This window comes from Elephantulus edwardii, unplaced genomic scaffold, assembly GCF_000299155.1.
Source record: "Elephantulus edwardii isolate Elephantulus edwardi_28Jun2011 unplaced genomic scaffold, EleEdw1.0 scaffold00137, whole genome shotgun sequence".
Lineage (NCBI taxonomy): Eukaryota > Metazoa > Chordata > Mammalia > Macroscelidea > Macroscelididae > Elephantulus > Elephantulus edwardii.
This window is the reverse complement of record NW_006399887.1, coordinates 3130554-3138116: the sequence shown is the minus strand read 5'-3', so window position 1 is coordinate 3138116 and position 7563 is coordinate 3130554. Positions and strand designations below refer to the sequence as shown.

General features: G+C 42.5%; 1 pseudogene; it reads left to right on the top strand.

The window, feature by feature from the left end:
• Positions 1 to 7563, top strand: part of LOC102859467 — a 14198-nt pseudogene that overhangs the window by 1263 nt on the left and 5372 nt on the right.

The following is a 7563-nucleotide window of genomic DNA, read 5'->3' as shown; positions in this document are numbered from 1 at the left end:
ACACAATAATTGAAGTAATGAGACCAAGTGTGTCAGAGATAGTGAAATTGGCTCAGCATAGAACAGGATTCAGAACTATTGTACAAAGGGTCCCTATGAACCATAGTTGACCCAACAGCCACATAACAGCAATAACATGAACAATATGCTGAATGACCAGAAAGCATCAAAAGAAGATAGAGGGAATGCATAGAGTCACTGTATGAAAAAGAACTGACAATGAAAATTTCCAGGAAGTGCCATATGAGCAGGAGCCAGAGGAAGTGGAAGCTGCATTCAAGACCTGGCAAAAAGCAAGGCCTCAAGGATCAAGTGGATAACAATTGACTAGTTTTGATTTACAGATGCAGCCTTTGATGTGCTCACCAGTCCATGCCAGGAAATTTGGAGGATAGCTGTCTTGGCAACAGATTGGAAGAGTTCCACTTTTTCCCCATTTCCAAGAAAGGTGATCCAAAAGAATGTGAAAACTACTGAACATTATCATTAATATCACATGCAAGAGCATCCATAAGTATGTAGAAACTATATACACGTAAAAGTATGGATGTGTATGTAATTATGCAAAATACATATTCATATAAAAACATACATGTATACATATACTGTAAAAAAGCAAGGGCCACATGAGGACAAACCACCATATCTGACCTTTACCAACTCTACAAAGGAGAACTATCCCTATAAACAACACCAACAACACAAAACCAGTTCCCATGAGGTCCCACACACACCTAGATCTTTCTACTCCTCCCAACACCAGTCTTACTGCTTAATTGGGTTCAAAATCTGCTGTGACAGCTCACCGACCACATAAAACCATTATCAGGGAAGTCAAAAGTCTGTAATTCAGATTAGTAGCAGAATACTATTGTATTCAGCTTCCAAAATGTGCTTACAGGCATCTCAGCCTTAAGCCTCACTGATTTAGGTCAATCCTGCCAATTATGACTTTCCCCAACACTGTCTTCCAAAAACATGAGCGAAGGCTCTTAGTTCTGGTTTTTCTGTGGAGTAGCAGTCCCAAGGTCAACTCCATCTTATGGCCTCATCTCATTTCTCGTCTTCTGCTTTAGCCACGGCTGCTGCTGCTGCTGCTGCTGTAGGTCTAACTGGTGCAAGAAATTCTCCTCCCAAAGGGCACACACTGCATGCTTGCTTCTTCTTTGCTGGTAGAGACTCTGAAATTCTGCTTCTGGATTTGCTCAATTTAATGGCAAGACCATCCAATCACCTTGTGTATGGCAAGATTAACCAATCCTCTTGTGGACAGGCTAATAAGTCCTATCCGTATATTCTCACCCATTTACCTGGTAAAGTCAGTCAATGGCTAGGGAAGCCATTTAGAACAATAAACCCTTAATGTCATATATAAATATGTTGTTGTTGTTGTTGTGTGCTGTCGAGCTGCCTGTGACCCTATGTACAGCAGCTCTGAACCCTTCCCTGCCCTGAACCAGTCGCACTAATTCTGACATACCAACCCTCATTGCCCCAGTTACTGTATCAATCCATCTCATCCGGGGTCTTCCTCTCCTGAGCTGTCCCTACTCCTGTCCAAGCCTGATGTCCTTCTCCAAGGAGCAGTCTCTCTTGGCCACATACCCAAAGCCTGTGCATGTATATATACATATAAACACATATTTATACACTTAATAAGGGAGACATAAGGGAGCTCTGGTGGTCTAGTGGTGAGGATTCACATTACCAGCAGGCATGCAGTCCATCTCTGCCAGCTGGGAGCAAGATGGGCATTCTCCTCCTGTGTGATTAACTGCCTCTGCAAATCCACTGGAGGGTCAGCTATGAGTCTGTTCTGACTTAATGGTACACACAACAGCAATAACAACTTGAATATGTATGTAGATATATGTATGATGGTGTTGTTATTGTTAGGTGCCATCCAGATGGTCTGACTCACAGTGACCCTGTGTGCAATGCAGTAAAACACTGCCCAGTCCTGTATCATTCTCACAATCACCATTATGCTTGAACCCATCGTAGACGGCATTGTGTCAATACATCTTGTTTAGTATCTTCCTCTTTATAGCTAACCATCTACTTCCCGAGCACAATGTTTTTCTCCAGTCACAGGACTGTCCTAATAATATGCCCAAAGTCATTGTGCTATGGTTACATGCGAGTGAGTCAAGTACAACTCAAAGTTGCATGAACAACAGACCTGAACCCTGTCCTCTGTTGGGCCAGCCTCACAATCTCTGACATACCCAAGCACATTGCTGCAGTCATTGTGTCAATTCACTTGATTGAAGATCTTCCTCTCTTTTGCTGTCCCTGCACCTTTCCAAGGATTATATTCTTCTCTAAGGAATAGCCTCTCCTAGCAACATGCCCAAAGTATGTGAGTGAAGCTTCACCATCCTTGTCTCCAAGGAGCACTCTGGCTGCACCTTCTCCAAGACATATCTGTTTGTACTTTTGGTTATTTATGGGAAGTACTCCAACACCACCGTTTAAAGGCATCCGTTCTTCTGCTGTCATCCTTATTCATTGTCCAGCTCTCAGCAGCACAGCAAGTGATTTAAAAGACCATGACCTTAGTCCTCAAATTTGCATCACTGTTCTTCAATAACTTGGAGAGGTCCCTGACCACAGACTTTCCTCAACGTAGAATTAGACAAAAACCTAACCTAGCCTTGATCGAAAGGAGCATTCAAGTTGTAACTTCTGATGTCCAATATTCTTCACCCACATCACAATTCAGAGGCATCAATGTCTCTAAAATTCAAAAATATAGTATCTGTAAGTCTTAACAGCAGATGAATAAGACACTTTTGTTTTTAAACTTATATTTATCAAAAGCATATGATCAAAGGAATAAATTGCACACAAGTGCAAGTGTTTGTTGGTAGAGAACCAATGAAGGATTATAATCAGCAACAAAATCTTTAAAGACTCTTGATGGCACAATGGTTAAGCACTCAGCCGCTAACCGTCCAGTTGGTGGTTCAAACCTATCAGTTTCTCTGTGAAAAAGTCAGCTCACATAAAGATGATGTCTTAGAAAATCTACAGGGCCGTTCTAGTCTATCCTGTCCTATTCTATAGGGTTACCAGAAGTTGAAATTAGACTTGTGAGGATGAGTTTCCTAAATAAAGAACTCTTTACAAAGAAATGATAAAAATGGTAAACAGCTCATTAAAAATAAAGGATATAAAAAAAAAACATATTGCTGCAACTACAATCCCAGAGGTGAACGGTTCAAGTCCATCAGTTGCTCTGCCGGGGAAGGAGGGACAATCTCCTCCTGTACCAGTCAGATCTGATTTGATGGTACACGCACACAAAAATAATAAAATAAAATAAAAAAATTTTTTTTTAAACCACATATTACAGAGGACACAAAACCAGTGTCGATAAACATATAGAAAGACACTTAAAACTACTTCTAGGAAAATGTAAATTTAAGCAAAAATAAAGAAAATAACTCACATTCTTCCTTTGTAAACAGAGTACTAAATTTTATTATCTTCATTTAGGCTAAGACTTAAATTGATGATCAGCATATAAATAGGTATAATCACTTACAAAGAAATTATGCAATCCCCAGAAAACCTTAAGATGTCTAAACAGTGACTCAGCAATTCCACTTGCAAGATTAGTTTGTTTTGCTCCAGAGAAATTTGCCTGGGTGTGTACAGGGATAAAAGCACAGGATATATATCACGTCACTTTCCAAAATAATATTTTTATTGAGCTTTTGGTGGAAGCTTATACAGTAAAGTACGTTATCATTGGACAAGTTCTACACAAACTGAAGACTTTAGTTACATTTATTAAATCACTTTTTGAGGCAATATGAAACAAAACTGAAATAAGAACAGCTTAATTCTCCATCAGTTTGCATGTGGATAAATAATATGTGGTTTATGCATATACTGCCTTCCACATTGTAGTAAAACAAGTGAATTATATATTCACATGAAAGCACTCAAATTTTTAAATTATTATATTAAATAATTGAGTCCTGATTCAGACCATGGTCTTTCAAACACTTGCTGTGCATCTCAGGACTAGACAAGGAATAATCAGTGCCTTTGAGTTATGGTGCTGGAGAAGAACACTGAATATCTCTTGGATTGCCATAAAACGCAAATAGATATGACTTGGGGAAGACCAGCTAGAGTGTTCTTTAGAGTCAAGGATAGCAAAACTATCTCACATATTCTGGGCATGTTGCTAAGTGAGGCTATTTCTTGGAAAGTAATATCTTGCTTGGAAAGGTGAAGCGTCAGCCGAAGAGAGGAAGACCCTCAGCCAGGTGGATTGACATAGTAACTGCAGCAGTGGGCTCAAGTGCGTTAGAGATGATGAGGATGGCACAGGACAGGACAGGATTCACATCTGCTATTCAGAGGTTGCTATGAGTCGTACTCAATCCAAAAGCACCTAAAATGACAACAACATATTAAGTAAAAACAAATTAAATCTCAGTATGATACCTTGAGTGTGACACTATTTATTAATCCTACATGCTTAAAGCAATATATAGTACACTTTTCTACATGGATGTGTATGTTGCTATAGTTATATACCAACCCTGTTATGAACCAACTCTTAGCTGCCCCTCCAACTGGTTTTCAGAAGCAGTAAATATCCCAGGAAATTGCCCATCTTTCTCCTGAAGAACAACTGGTGAATTCAAACAATGTGCTTTTGGGTTGGCAGTACAATTCTTTACTGCTAAACCACAGCGACATGTGCACATGTTATTGTTGTCTGTGTGTGCCATTGAGTTAGAACTGACCCATAGCTGACCCTCCAGTGGATTTTCAGGGGCAGTAAATCACACAGGAGGAGGCTGCTCTTCCTTCTCCGGCAAAGCAGCTGGAGGACTCGCATGCCAACTAGTCAGAGCATAAATTCATCATGACAATGACACATCATTGACAAGGGAATAATTAACCCTGGAGAAGAAAGAGAAAGTCTGACTTAGATTTAACCTAATATTTTAACTATTTAGAAAAAACATTTCCTGAAATAACGATGGCAACTTGTGAACCTCTTTTAAGTTTAAATGGTGAATAAATGGGCCAGCAAGAGAGATAGTCTCCCTCAGAGTTGGACTGATAGTGACTCCAACAATAGGCTTGAGTATGTTGAAGATGCTAAGAACGGCACAGGAATAAGCAAGGTTTCTGTCTGTTGTTCAAAGGGTAGCTATGACCCAATAGCACAAATTGACCCAATAGCACTTAACAACAGCTTAATATTATTTTTTCTATTTTTGAGATATTTAGAAACTAAAACAATTTAATTACATTATTAAAACAGGGAGAGAAACATTTAAAATTTAAAGAAATTTATAAATAAGACATATAAAAGCAATCTTAAAAGTTTACTACCAAATTTAATTTTGCTTTTGCAATAACGTCTGATGTCCCTCAAAAAGTTATCTATAAAAAAAACTAGAGGGGAGCTCTGGTGGCCTAGTGGCAAGAAGTTGCATTGCAATCCCAGAGGCGCACTGTTTGAATCCACCAGATGCTCTGCCGGGGAAGGAGGGACAATCTCCTCCTGTACCAGTCAGATCTGATTTGACGGTACACACACACACACACACACACACACAAATAATTTTTAAAAAAAAAAAACCTAGGAACTCATAAAATATTACACAACATGGGTGACCCTGGAGGACATAATACTGAATGAAGTATCTTAGTCACAAAAGGACAAATACTGCATAATGCCATTTTTGTAAAACAGAACTGCCATAGGGATTGGGGGAAACTAAAAAAAAGAGGGGCTAAATAATGAACACTGCAGTAGAACAGATGAAGGGCTCTGGTGGCCTAGTGGCAAGAAGTTGCATTGCAATCCCAGAGGCGCACGGTTTGAATCCACCAGATGCTCTGCCGGGGAAGGAGGGACAATCTCCTCCTGTACCAGTCAGATCTGATTTGATGGTACACACACAAAAAATAATGATGAAATGAGAAGAGATGAAGGAAAGAACTGTTTAAAAGAAATATATGATTAGTCATTATTTGTATGACAGCAGTCCAGAATAAGAACTACATAGCAATGTGAACTGGGGGAGGGAGGAAATTATACAACAATGAATGAATATGTGGTTTTAAAAAAATGGTGTACTAGGGAGAGGGTAAGGAGGAAAATGTGCAACAATGAATGACTAAAAATCCAACTTTTCTATAAACTTATGTTAAAATCACAGTTTAGAGAGATCCAAGATGGCAGCAGAGGCGGAGACAACGTGGTGAGCTGCGGGAGCAGCAGACCACTTGGAACAGGGCCACTATAGCCTTCTACAGACTTCTGTTTATTGATAATTGAACAGTTAAACAGTTGATGACTGGTCTTCAGTGAAGATTGAGGCTCAACAACAGGAATTCAAGGATTCCCAAAGAGGAATGGGTGAGTGGGTGAGTCCCGCAGCCCCCAACCTCCTCCCACAGAGCCCACACCACGCTGCACCGCTACAGCAGCTCCATGAGGCTCCCACCCCTGGAACCTATGGATTCCCTCAGATGGATGGTAGGCACCGGGCCTCCCCAAGACTGGTACAAGGAGCCGCCACACTGCTGCAAAGTGGACTTGTTCTGGGGAGAATTCTTGGATCCAAGATGGCAGCAGCAGGGAAAGTGGGCAGCCACTGGCCTCCCCTGCTCTAAATGAAGCATGCCCGCCAGCCAACCCTGCGGAAGATGACACGCGGGAGATGGTCTGCGCCCACCGGCTTCCCACGCACGAGATGGTGCACGCCCACAGGTCACCAGCGAGATGACGCGTGCCCGCTGGCTGCCCATGTGGGGGGGGCGCGGGGGATGGTGCACACCCGCTGGACGCCTGCACGTGAGATGGCGCGTGCCCACGGGATGCCTACGTGCGAGATGAGGCACGGGAGATGGCGGGCTCCCGCCGGCCGCCCACACGGGGATGTGCGTCCAGCTGCCTGCAGGTTTGGGTTTCCTTGGACAGCCAGAGAAGATGACCACCAATACAATGGATTGTTGAAAGTCACTGTGAATTGTCTACTTGATGACACTTAACAGTGGCAGCATGTCCAAGAGGACCGACATCCTAAATGCACCAATATTTTGATCTGTTGCATGCTTCTGCCAAAAGCTGTTTAGACCTGGGGGAAGTCTATTCACAATTCTCAGGTTCCCTTTGCCAATTATAAAGGGGGAGGGCAGTGACACCTACTTCAAATTATAGTATGACCACTTATTGGGGGGGAGGTAAAAGTGGAGGTGCTGGAATTGAAGATGCTGTCCCTGGCCACATAGTACTCGGTCAGGTGAGGGGACCAGATTGGGGTGGGGGCAATTAGAGGGGGTGTGTACCAGCCAGGGCATGGGGGGTATCGCCCTGCTCAGGACGGGCTGTCTTCGGCCCCCAGCCTGGGGCGAGCTGGCACAGCCCTCTGCCCGGGGCGGGCTGTCTTTGGCCCTCGGCTCGGGGCGAGCCATCATGGCCCTCAGGGTGAGTTCCTCGGTCCCCAGATTGTGCTATCTGACCCCTGGGTGGGGGAAAAAATGCCTAGGGTATCCAGAGAATTTTATCTAGGCTACTTT